The sequence below is a fragment of the Eptatretus burgeri genome, chromosome 7, assembly GCF_056783735.1.
Source record: "Eptatretus burgeri isolate ZD-2024b chromosome 7, Ebu_testis_v1, whole genome shotgun sequence".
Taxonomy (NCBI): Eukaryota; Metazoa; Chordata; class Myxini; order Myxiniformes; family Myxinidae; genus Eptatretus; species Eptatretus burgeri.
In genome coordinates this window covers 98,369,622-98,383,007 of record NC_140967.1, presented here as the reverse complement: position 1 = coordinate 98,383,007, position 13,386 = coordinate 98,369,622, and the positions used below count along the sequence as shown (strand labels likewise).

Below are 13,386 nucleotides of genomic sequence, written 5' to 3'. Positions count from 1 at the left end.
AAAACCATACACAGAGTAAATTTTAGGATAACCGACCAAGATAATCGTGTGATTTCTTTTAATGGAGAAGTTATATCTATCAGAATTCACCTACGTGAAGTTTTCCAATAAATAAATACGATGGTTATTGTGAGGAAACACAAGTTGGGAAAATATAAAATAATTACAGGGGATGGGATGTTCCTTTCCCCATACTACAAGGGTGAAGGTATGTATCTTGGTAGAGGATACTATAAACCTAAGAGACAAAGGGGTGTTGGACATCAATTTAGAGGAGATGGGATAATTGATACTCTCATGGGTATTGGTTCAACTATTCTTAAACATAAAGATCTAATTGGTTCAACTGCTTCTGCTGTGGGAAATGTAGCAGGTGCTGTAAAGAGTATAAAAGATGCTCAGAAGGAATCTCATAAATTACAAGCAATAAAAGAAATTCAGAAAGGCAAAACTCAGTTGTCCCCCCAAGAACGACAGAAAATAATTCAAATACTTGGATCAGGGTTTCAAAAGTTTTAACATCTTTTTTCCTAAATAAATACAAGTATGGAAGCAATTGATAGTATCTATGATTTGGATGATACTATTATTATCTCAAACTCCACTAAAAAAGAAGATTACTTCAAGGTAAATGCAATAACTGGAACAGACTGGAATACGAATGGTACAAAAAGTTTTGAAATAAATAATCAACATACCTATTTGAATGTCTCCGAAAGTTTCTTGTTGTGTAAATTTAAATTCACTAAAGCTGGGAATAACACAAACGCTACACTTGTAAATGATTTCTTCTGGAAAATATTTGATAGTGTGCGTTTGTATATTGGAACACAAGAAGTTGAAGCGGTTGATTATGTCTCTGCTGTATCTGAAATGATAAAATTTACACTCTATACATTCAGTGATAGAATGGGAAAGGGGTCTGTCGAAGGTTTTATTCCTGATATGTCAACGGGAACAAACACAGACCCTGGATATATTCAAAGGAAAGGAGCGTATAATGATGATACAAAAGCAGAAAATAGTTTTACTGTGGCGGTTCCTCTAAAAGGTATATTTGGATTTTGTGATCATGATAAAGTTCTGTATGGTCTTAAAATTAGATTTCAACTACAAAGGAATGATAATGAAAATCGATTGCTTTTTGGTGTTGCTAGTGCTTTTGGTGAACAGAATAAATTTGTAATTGAGGAGATGAGTTGGTATATCAGTGAATATACTCCTAATCTTAAAACAGAAGAGATGTTGAATCGAAGACTTAACTCAAAGAAACCACTCAGTGTATCATACCTCAAAAGAAGATGTCAACACGTTAAACTCAATCAAACTACTTACACGTGGAATTTGGGTGTTCTGGAAGGAAAGCCACGATATCTGTGGATGATTTTTAAAAAGCCAGATGGTAATACTGCGACTGATAAGAATAATGCATTGAGTGATAATGCTAAGGTGAAACAACTTCGCGTTTCTCTAGATGGAACATTTTATCCACGAGATAGATTGGAAATTAATTGGGAAAAAAATGATTTTGCTGAAGCATACAAGTCTTACCAAAAGGTGTGTGAAAGTAATGGAAATAAAGAACCTATTTTGGATATGACAGCATTTAAAAGTTTGTATACAATCTATGCGTTTGACCTGAGCGCGCAAAAGGAAACTATAAAGTCTAATCGAGTGGATACTTCCCTATACATTGAAAGAGGAGAGAGTGAAGAAGTTGATACATATTGTTTGCTTTTGGAAGAAACAGAATTGCAGATTAATACAGATAATGGTGTGATGATTAGTCTCACATAATTTTTTGTTAAATAAATGAGTGGCAAAGTACCAACTGGGGTATATGTTAATCAAATCAATCTTCATAAACTATCATCTTGTGTTCAAAATCAAAAGCCTTGTACGATTAACGTTAATACAATTCAGAGAAAAGGAGCAGTAAGAATTGATGTTTTGCTCACAAGAGAACAGGTTAAAATCTTGAATGACACTGGCTCACTTAAAATTAAAATGACAAAACCAATGTTGAAAAAATATTCAATAAGAGAGACGAGTGGAGGATTTCACCCATTTCTAATTCCTTTATTTGCTGGTTTAAGTGCGGTTGGAGCATTGACGGGTGGTATTTCAACAGCGGTGAAAACTGCCAACGAAAGGAAGGCTCAACTCCAGGCTCAAAAAGAATTGGAAAGACATAACAAAGAGTTGGAGAAACAAATTAGTGGAAGTGGCGTAATTGTAGATTTTGCTGAAAAACTTGAAGGTCTGCCTGATAAAGCGAGATTGTTAGTTGGAGATATGCTTTCTTCTATTGCACAAGCAGGTGTAAAATTAACGAAAAGAGGTAATGGATTATATCTTTCTAATAAATAAATGAGCATTGATGAGTGGTTGGAAAAATTTGGAAAGAATACAACATCAAATTTACAACTTGTCAAATATTGTAAGAAATTAAAAATTCATAATGTGGTTATTTGTATGAGAGATGAATTAACAAATGTGCCGAAACATACAAAGAATATTATTATGAACTTAGAAGATAATAATGGGAACGGTTCTCATTGGGTTTGTATTTTTAATAGTCAAGACAAATATTATTTTGATAGTTTTGGCCTTCCACCACCTGTTGAAGTTATAAAATTCTTACAGAATGGTGTTTATCAAACATTTCAAGTCCAAGAATTAAATTCCAAGTGTTGTGGTCAATTATGTCTGTATGTGTTATTTCAACTCAACAAAAATAAAAAATTTTTATGATATTATTTTTAATCTAATATAAATGACTTATGTTGGTAAAGATGGTTCTATCTTTGGTGTATCTCAAGAACTGGATATTGATTTATCAAATTATTACACAAAGGCACAGGCTGAACGACATAAATATAATATAACCAAAAATATTAACATGAAAAATGCTTTTAAATTAAAAAATTATTCAAGCCCGACTGACGCGAATGACTTGGTGAGATTAAGCGATTTATCACAATATATATCCTTAAATAAAACGGCTGTGTATTCCAAAGATACAGAAGTGTTGATATTATCTCCAGGTCATATAGAATTCACAGTTCGAATTAAAATAAATTTTTATAAAGAAGGGCGTATCGTTTGTATGAGAATAGAACAATGGGGGTATGATATGAATGATTTAGGGTATAATTGGTCATTTAAAATTAACCTCGAAGACCTGGAACAATTAAATCAGTCTCGTAAGGAAGAATATTATCCACTTGGTATCGAGAATGAGTTTTGTGGGTCCATGATTAGTAAACAACAAATAAAAGAATTTAATAAGGGTAAATATAATAATGGTTTTGCCCTTGTTTATCTCATGAAAACAGAAAAAACAGGATTATATATAATAAGTAAGGAAATACAAAATGATTTAACTATGGGAAGATGGGGAGGTGTTTCGTGCCATAATATTATTCTAACATATATTTCTAATACATAAATGACAGCAAGAAGGCTTCAAGAAAATTATCATTTCTGTGTCCAAGCATACCTTCAAGAAAAGGGTATTCGGTATTTTAATAAATATGTTCTACAACATAAGAATGAGGTATTTTCAATAAAAGATTGGCATTATGCTGATGTTGATAAACCAACAACTTTAGATTTAATTAGAATGTTAAATAATGAAAAAATTATAAAGTTAAGAAAAGGTAAGGCTCTTTTAGAAATTCAAAAGAAATTTTATTGGATTCCTGTTGTAAAAAAATTATTTTCGATGCAGGAATAACAAGAAATCCTGATGAATATATGTATAATATTCTATGGGGTGTAAACGATTCAAGGATAGTAAGGGATGAGGAAGGAGTTGAAGAAGAGAGGGAAGAGGAGGAAAATGAGAAGAGAGAGAAGGAGGAGAGGGAGAAGAAAGAGAAGGAGGAAAGAGAGAAGAGAGTGAAGGAGGAGAGGGAGAAGAAAGAGAAGGAGGAAAAAGAGAAGAGAGAGAGGGAGGAGAGGGAGAAGAAAGAGAAGGAGGAAAAAGAGAAGAGAGAGAGGGAGGAGAGGGAGGAAAGAGCGAGACAAAATAAATATCAAAATATGGAAACCAGTGAGATTCAAAAAAGATTGGTGGTATTACAGAAAATAACTCAACCCACCGAGGAGGAAAACAAAGAATTGACAAGTCTATTTGCAATATTTTCTTCAAGACTATTGACATCGTCAAGCTATTCATTTTAATTCAAGTTTTTTCTTAAATAAATGGAGGAGAGAGTGAAGGCATTTCTTAGGATTCTTTATGTTTTAAAAATTAAGATTCAAATGTGCATGTTGGAAACTAAAAAGGTTTTTGCACTCTGCAGGACTTTTTCACATAAATAAATGAGTTATTGTCTCAAATGTAAAAAGAAAACTAACACTAAAAATATTTCATATATTAAAAGTAAAAATAACAGGGTTATCCAAAAAGGTATATGTTCGGTGTGTGGTTCAAAAAAAAATCAATTTATCTCCAAACACAAACTCGGAGGAGATATACAAAAGTTTTTATCAGGAAGTAAATTTACAACTACTGGAATACCAGGGGAATTACATCTTCCAGGGTATTCTTTCTGTGGTCCAGGCACAAACTTGGATAAAAGATTAGATGAGGCAGACAATCCTAAATCCTGGAGTCAGCCTATCAATAGAGTTGATGAAGTGTGCATGAGACACGATATTGATTATGGGAATACCACAACGTTGGAAGAAAAGCATGAAGCCGATAGAGAAATGTTGTATAATTTGTCTCTGATACAAAATCCAACCTTGAGAGAAAAAGTTGATCGGTTCATTGTGAAGAAGATGATCAGTGCTAAATTGAAACTTGGACTTGGAAATTCAAAAAACTTGTAAGCTCTAATGATGCCATTAAGACTGAAGAGCAATTAGCTGATGAATTACATAAACCAATATTCACAAAGTTTCAGAGAAGGAAAGTTTATTCCAAGGAAGTAGATTATATCTGGTCTGCTGATTTGATTGAACTCAATAATGATAAGGGGTACAAGTATGCTTTAACCGTTATTGATTTGAGGAGTAGATATGTGTGGGGTGTCCCTTTAAAAAACAAAACAGGTAATACTCTTATGTTAGCTTTTCAACAGATATTTAATAAAAGTAAGAGAAAACCTAAAAAATTGTGGACTGATGAGGGTAGAGAGTTTTATAACAAGACATTTATGAATTTTCTAAAAAATAACAGTATTACATTATACAGTACCTTTAATGAAGGGAAGGCAGTTGTTGTTGAACGTTTTAATCGTACCTTAAAAGAGAGACTATATAAAAAATTCACACAACTCGGTTCACAACAATGGTCATCTTTTATTCAGGATATTGTGGATAAGTATAATGACACGATTCACACGGCAACAAATATGAAACCATCAGAAACATTTACAAAATTAAAATATGAAAAAGAGATTAATGTCAGAAAACCTAAGTTCAAAGTTGGTGATATCATAAGAATATATAGGTGGAAATCTCATTTTGAAAAAGGTTATACGTAAAGATGGACCAACGAGCTTTTTAAAATTGTTGATGTAATAGATACGGTTCCTTGGACTTATAAGATATATGATTTGGAAGGGGAAGAGATTTTAGGTTTATTTTATTCACAGGAATTACAAAAGACAAAGATAAATTGAAATTTTTTGACTCCGCCCCTTTTTAACTCCACCCACACAAACCCCGCCCACACAAGCCCCGCCCACACAAACCCCACACAAACCCCACCACATACAAACCCCACACAAGCTCCAATAAATTGAAATTTTTTGACTCCGCCCCTTTTTGACTCCACCCACACAAGCCCCACCCACACAAACCCCACACAAACCCCACCACACACAAACCCCACACAAGCTCCAATAAATTGAATTTTTTTGACTCCGCCCCTTTTTGACTCCACCCACACAAGCCCCCCCCACACAAACCCCACACAAACCCCACCACACACAAACCCCACACAAGCTCCACTCAAGCTCCACCCATATTCACATAATTAGTGATTAGTTAATTAGTTCCCCCACACACAACATGTTTATTTAATTAAAAAATTATCCACCCATCCACACAAGCTCCACTCATCCACCCATCCACCCATCTCTCCACCCATCCATTGATCCACACAAACCTCATCCACATTCGCCCCTCGCACATAAGCTCCACCCACATAAACCCCTGCCCACATAAACCCTGCCCACATAAACCCCTCCCACATAAGTCCTGTCTACACAAGCTCCACACACATAAACCCCTCCCACACAAGCTCCACCCACATAAACCCGCCCACACACATCCCGACCACACAAGCCCCACCGAAGCCCCGCCCACATAAGCCCCACCCACACAAGCCCCACCCACATAAACCCCTCCCACACAAGCCCCACCCACATAAACCCCGCCCACACAAGCCCCACCGAAGCCCCGCCCACACAAGCTCCACCCACACACACCCCACCCACACACACCCCACCCACACAAGCCCCACCCACACACACCCCACCCACACAAGCCCCACCGAAGCCCCGCCCACACAAGCCCCTCCCACACAAGCCCCACCCCCCTCATCCCCCCTGTGCGTCCCCCACCTTTGACCCACCACCTCCCTCATCCCACCCCCCACCCTTCCCCACACACACACATGGGGAGGGGAGGGATGGGATGAGGGGGTGATGGGTCATTGGGGGGGCGCACCTACCCTCCTTTCATGTTTTGATCCTCTTCTTGTAATTCAGAATCAAGTAATTGTATACAAAACAAATATAATTTATTAATATTGAAAATATTAAATATTCATTTGCGAGAATGTATAATCTTTCCCAGCAATCTTCTCCAGATGTCTTGTGATTTCGAAACTCAGACACCATATTCTGTTTTGAAACAAAAAGTGGATAATAATTACATGGTAATATGAGTAAGCCTCGTTGACCACTGAATTAACACACCAGGAGCCTGTCATCCTTTCAAGGTCAATAAAATTAATTCCAGTGTACTGACAAAACCGCGTCCAAACTAATGATGCAACCAACAGTAGACGACATTCTAAAGAGAGAGTGATATTAATAATAATTCAGAAACATTTACCTCCAGAAAATCATGTGTTGTACAAGATTGCTTCAACAGCTGATGTTGTGCGATAGTGCTGAAAAAAAAAAAAAATAAGTCAAGGGTATAGATGAAGACACAGACAGACAGGGAAAGCAACACACACACACACACACACACACACACACACACACACACACACACACACACACACACACACACACACACACACACACACACACACACACACACACACACACACACACACACACACACACACACACACATAGACACACATAGACACACGTGTCTCACCATTGGTTTAATTCATTCGAGATCAGAGACCAGTCATTATAAATCATTGATCTCTTCAATAAGAGCAGAGAGAGGTAGGTAGAAAGACAGACACACACACACGTGTCTCACCATTGGTTTAATTCCTTCGAGATCAGAGGACGTGATAAGACTTCGTGCCACTCATTGAAAATGTCTTTCAATTCTCTTCTAAAATCATTGATCTCTTCAATAAAAGTATTAATTTCATGAACCACGTCGTGATACGTAAACTCAATTTCTTCCAATGACCTGTCAGGGAAAAATATATATATATATCAGAATTATCATGATTTAATTAATAATCATTTGCTTCATCGTTCAAAGAGAAAACCAAACACAAACTTACCAACTCTGTAGTAAGCTTTTGCCTTCATCGGAAGAAAGATCATCCATGTCTCAGTTGTAAAAATGAAAATCCCGTCTGGCAGAAACTTTGTCTGGTGAATCACTTATAAGGCAACGACGAGGAAATTCCCTAAGCATTGGGTGCGGCCACAGGAAATGACAGCTTGGAAAATAACTGGGCGATTGTATGAATCATTTACAAAACATACTTAAAATGGTTTTGATTCAAATGTTTTCAGTTCGTGTTCTGAGATAAAATATAAACACGAGACCTTGTCTCACAGAATAGTTCCTATTTTTTCACAGCATGACTGTCTAAAACCACACAGCACGACCGTGTCAAAAAACACTTCCTCATTTTCACGGCATGAACTGAAAACATTTGAAACAAAACTTTTTTATGGCGTGGTTTATACACAAAAATGATTTGCAACTCGGGCGGTGGTCAGATGAGATCATTAAGAGAAGTTTATCATTTCATAATGGCACAAAAGGGGTATCTTAAAAAATATAAAGATTCAAATGTTTTGTTTGTCAATATTTTAGATGGGGATTATTGTGCAACGAAAATTAAACTATTGAAGGAATTTGAGAATGAACAAATCTTTATAGGTTCAATGAGTGAGCTGATCAACCTCCAGGTTAAAGGGGAGACAAATAAATATACCTTGGGATAGCCTGGTTTTATATATATACAAAGCCTGGTGTTGGCTTAGTGGTTAGGGTGGCGGCTTGGGATCCCAGTGTCCCGAGTTTGAATCCCGCTCAGCTGCTGAATTAACACCAGGGGGTTGACTCAGCCTGTCATCCTTCCGAGGTCGGCGAAATGAGTACCAGTATACCGGTCCCGGTGTATGCCCCGGTTAGAATAGGTGTACCATATCCCTGTGTTGTAAGAGGCGTCCAGGAAGGGCATCCGACCATAAAACATTGCCTCACAAAAAGCCAAACCCCTGCACAGCAGGGAAAAACAGATAAAAAGGGGGTTTATTTTTAGGGAAAAAAAAAGGGAATCGCTGAAAATCCCCCATTCATTTACATGGGGAAAAGTGAGCTAGAACCAGTATATTCACCCTACATATATATATATATATATATATATATATATATATATATATATATATATATATATATATATATATATATATATATATATATATATATATATATATACACAGTGGGGAGAACAAGTATTTGATACACTGCCGATTTTGCAGGTTTTCCCACTTACAAAGCACATAGAGGTCTGTAATTTTTATCATAGGTACACTTCAACTGTGAAAGACGGAATCTGAAACAAAAATCCTGAAAATCACATTGTATGATTTTTAAATAATTAATTTGCATTTTATTGTATGAAATAAGTATTTGATACATCAGAAATACAGAACTTAATATTTCGTACAGAAAACTTTGTTTGCAATTATAGAGATCAGACGTTTCCTACAGTTCTTAACCAGGTTTGCACAGACTGCAGCAGGGATTTTGGCCCACTCCTCCATATAGATCTTCTCCAGATCCTTCAGGTTTCGGGGTTGTTGCTGGGCAACACAGACTTTCAGCTCCCTCCAAAGATTTTCTATTGGCTTCAGCTCTGTAGACTGGCGAGGCCACTCCAGGACCTTGAGATGCTTCTTACGGAGCCACTCCTTAGTTGCCCTGGCTGTGTGTTTCGGGTCGTTGTCATGCTGGAAGACCCAGCCACGCCCCATCTTCAATGCTCTTGTTGAGGGAAGGAGGTTGTTGGCCAAGATCTCGCGATACATGGCCCCATCCATCCTCCCCTCAATACGGTGCAGTCGTCCTGTCCCCTTTGCAGAAAAGCACCCCCAAAGAATGATGTTTCCGCCGCCATGCTTCACGGTTGGGATGGTGTTCATGGGGTTGTACTCATCCTTCTTCTTCCTCCAAACACGGCGAGTGGAGTTGAAACCAAAAAGATCTATTTTGGTCTGATGAGACCACATGACCTTCTCCCATTCCTCCTCTGGATCATCCAGATGGTCATTGGCAAACTTCAGATGGGCCTGGCATGCGCTGGCTTGAGCAGAGGGACCTTGCAAGTGCTGCAGGATTCTAATCCATGACGGCGTAGTGTGTTACTTCTGGTTTTCTTTGATACTGTGCTCCCAGCTCTCTTCAGGTCATTGACCAGGTCCTGCCGTGTAGTTCTGGGCTGATCCCTCACCTTTCTCATGATCATTGAGGCTCCACGAGGTGAGATCTTGCATGGAGCCCCAGACCGAGGGAGATTGACTGTTATCTTGAACTTCTTCCATTTTCTAATAATTGCGCCAACAGTTGTTGCCTTCTCACCACGCTGCTTGCCTATTGTCCTGTAGCCAATCCCAGCCTTGTGCAAGTCTACAATTTTGTCACTGATGTCCTAAGACAGCTCTCTGGTCTTGCCCATTGTGGAGAGGTTGGAGTCTGATTGATTGAGTGTGGACAGCTGTCTTTTATGCAGATAACGAGTTCAAACAGGTGCAGTTAATACAGGCAATGAGTGGAGAATGGGAGGGCTTCTTAAAGACAAAACTTACAGGTCTGTGAGAACTGGAATTCTTACTGGTTGGTAGGTGATCAAATACTTATTTCATGCAATAAAATGCAAATTAATTATTTAAAAATCATACAATGTGATTTTCAGGATTTTTGTTTCAGATTCCGTCTTTCACAGTTGAAGTGTACCTATGATAAAAATTACAGACCTCTCCGTGCTTTGTAAATGGGAAAACCTGCAAAATCGGCAGTGTATCAAATACTTGTTCTCCTCTCTGTATATATATATATATATATATATATATATATATATATATATATATATATATATATATATATATATATATATATATGTATATATTCTCACTTGTCCCTCTATAAGAACCAGCAGGCACATTCATCAATATGTATATATATATATATATATATATATATATATATATATATATATATATATATATATATATACATATATACATACATATATACATATATATATATATATATATATATATATATATATATATATATATATATATATATATATATATATATATATATATATTTGTTGTCAGCCTCTTGAAGCTCCTTGGTGTCATTGTCCAATTCCCATATCTTGCACCCCTTTGAAGCCCTGTAATATATGGCCATCCATATCATTGGAATCTCACATCAGGAAGCTGAGTATCATGGTCCATGCTTCTTGCTCATCACAGGTAGGTTGGTGGACTTTTCACTTTTTTCAATCAGTCCTTTAATACCACTCTTTTCTCACCTGTGGAACTATCTTCCTGAGGATGTTGTTGTGCGATCTTCCCTACAGGATTTCAAATGTGATGTCCACCACACACCTCATGGTCTCTCCCATGTTCACTACTGTACTTTCCTGCACCTGCTGAGTTCCTGATGTAACCCTTCTAATACAATTCCTCTCCTTGGGCTATGGTGATATGTTTGTTGTCATTCCACTATTTTCCCTTTGCCCTATTTTGTATGTTAATCCATTGCCCACTGTTCTTGTGTTATTATATGAGCCTCGTTACCTATATTTAAAAAAAAAATAAATCAGAAGAAAAGTGGACAACCTTACTTCAATCGGATCTTTCCAGCTCTATGACTGCAGTGATGGTCTGACAAGGCTTGATGAATAGTAAGGAACTTCAATGCAGGAGGAGGCCATTAGGCCCATACAAACCTGCACTAAGATTACCAAACCATGTTTGTGTGTCTGTGCTCCAGCCTTTGGAAACGCTGAGCGGCAAGCAAGGAAGCAGCAAGTACCATTTTAAAAGGCTTTAGTATGACGTTGGTATGAAACTTCAACGGTAATCAGATTGGATTTGCACAGATAACAAATGTGAGACATTCTGAATTAGGGAGGGGATGTAGTCATGGATGGGGGGGGGGGGGTGGTATTACGTTAAATGTACTTACATATACTTTGAAGGTTACAGGGTTATACTCATAATGAAGATATTCCATCTGTGTGCCCTGCTCATACCAAGCAAAAACTAGAAGAACAATAACCATCAAGTGTGTGTGTGTGTGTGTGTGTGTGTGTGTGTGTGTGTGTGTGTGTGTGTGTGTGTGTGTGTGTGTGTGTGTGTGTGTGTGTGTGTGTGTGTGTGTGTGTGTGTGTGTGTGTGTGTGTTTTGATGGATGAACCAGGACGAAGCATCAAAACATGACCATGGTCTGTAAAACATACGGTCATTGACGAGCAATATAAATAAGCAGATAATCATCCCATCGGTTTGTGGGAAGCGTGAATAAGAAGCTCAGGTTTCAGAATGACTTTGGCCGAGGATGAACTAAACTTTTGCGGAATTTTAGCTTTTTGCATTTCACAAGATTTAGGAAATGCCTTTATTTTTGGTTTAGCAAGCCAATTCGAGTCCACCAGGGAGGATTTAACTTACGACCGAAGATCTCAGGAATTTGCTTGCAATTTGTTGGACACTTCATCAATATTATCCCGCCAAACTCGAGCAATATATAATTAACTGTCATTTATACTTCAAGTAATGTTTGTCAAAGTGACATTGAAATCAACAACAAAAAGTTATTTAAAGCAACAGAAAAAAACCCAGTTGAGTAGAGGTCACGGAAGTCAGCAATCCAATGTGGCAAGCCTATCTCGATACTTATGCATACTTTACGCAGATATGCCCAGACTTTTGAGCACAGTGCAAATGGCCAACAACAGCAACATACTTCGGAGCTAAAAGGACTTTAATTTAAAAAAAAAGAGCATTGAACATTGGAAGAAGAAGTGAACCATCTTACTGCGAATGTGCTGCAACACGTGTGAAAGTTTTACTTTCTTACTTCCACCACCGAAGGTGGACAGAGGTTGTTTTCACCCCTGTTCTTGTCTATCTGTCTGTCTGTCTGTCTGTCTATGAGCAGGATACCTCAAAAAACTATGAATGTATTTGGACAAAACTTGGCAGACAGGTTGGGTGTGTGACAAGGATGAATCGATTAGATTTTGATTAAGATCTGGCTCCAGATCCAAGAATTAAAAAAGATTTTTCAAATGATTCTTTACCATTGAGAGATGGGGCCAAAAACGATGTACAGCAAGATATTTCAAAAAGTTGTGGATGAGCTGGGTCGGTGACAAGAACAAGCTGTTTAGATTTTGGTTCAGCTCTGTGTTCAGATCCTTGACTTTACTATTAACCTTTGAAGTTTAGGCCAAAAGATAATGAATAAGTTCAAGTCTTCAGCCATATCAGTTGGTAGTTCACCAGGAACCATGAAACATCAGGTCTTAATTCATACTCGGTAAGGAACCCGTTACACGTTATAATTATTTATTTTTCTTTACAGGTGTGAGACTCATGGAAGAGTAAGGTAGATCTGACGTTGAGACAAACAGCAAAGAGCAAATGAACAGGAGAAGAGGAAAGGGAGGAAGTAAGGAAACACTGAAACTGGCAAGTAAGATTGTTGGGTTAGGAAAGGTTAATGGGGGGTAATAAAGATCATGAGTCAAAATTGGGAATGGCAAGAGGTGCACTGCTTGCTTGAAACCCTGGAGGGAAGGGTCGGATAGAGAAACCTCAAGAAGGTTGTTTTATTGATGGGAGAAGTGAGGAATAAAAGAGTTGAGGTGTGCAGACAGCCTGGATTTTTGGAAGTTTAACCAGGAGGAGGTCA

The 13,386-nt window shown here is 37.6% G+C and overlaps 1 protein-coding gene and 1 long non-coding RNA gene across 5 annotated transcripts in view; one reads left to right on the top strand and one right to left on the bottom strand.

Moving 5' to 3' along the window:
• The window catches only part of LOC147023878 (ankyrin repeat and SOCS box protein 2-like), a 76,222-nt gene that overhangs the window by 21,834 nt on the left and 41,002 nt on the right, over positions 1–13,386 (top strand). The gene's annotated exons all lie outside the window — the stretch shown is intronic.
• LOC147023880 (uncharacterized) lies at positions 6,595–8,259 on the bottom strand. Its single transcript, XR_015060412.1, has 4 exons — positions 7,721–8,259; positions 7,465–7,623; positions 7,078–7,135; positions 6,595–6,863 (listed from the first exon to the last, which is right to left on the bottom strand). It is a non-coding gene; the product is annotated as an uncharacterized LOC147023880 (long non-coding RNA).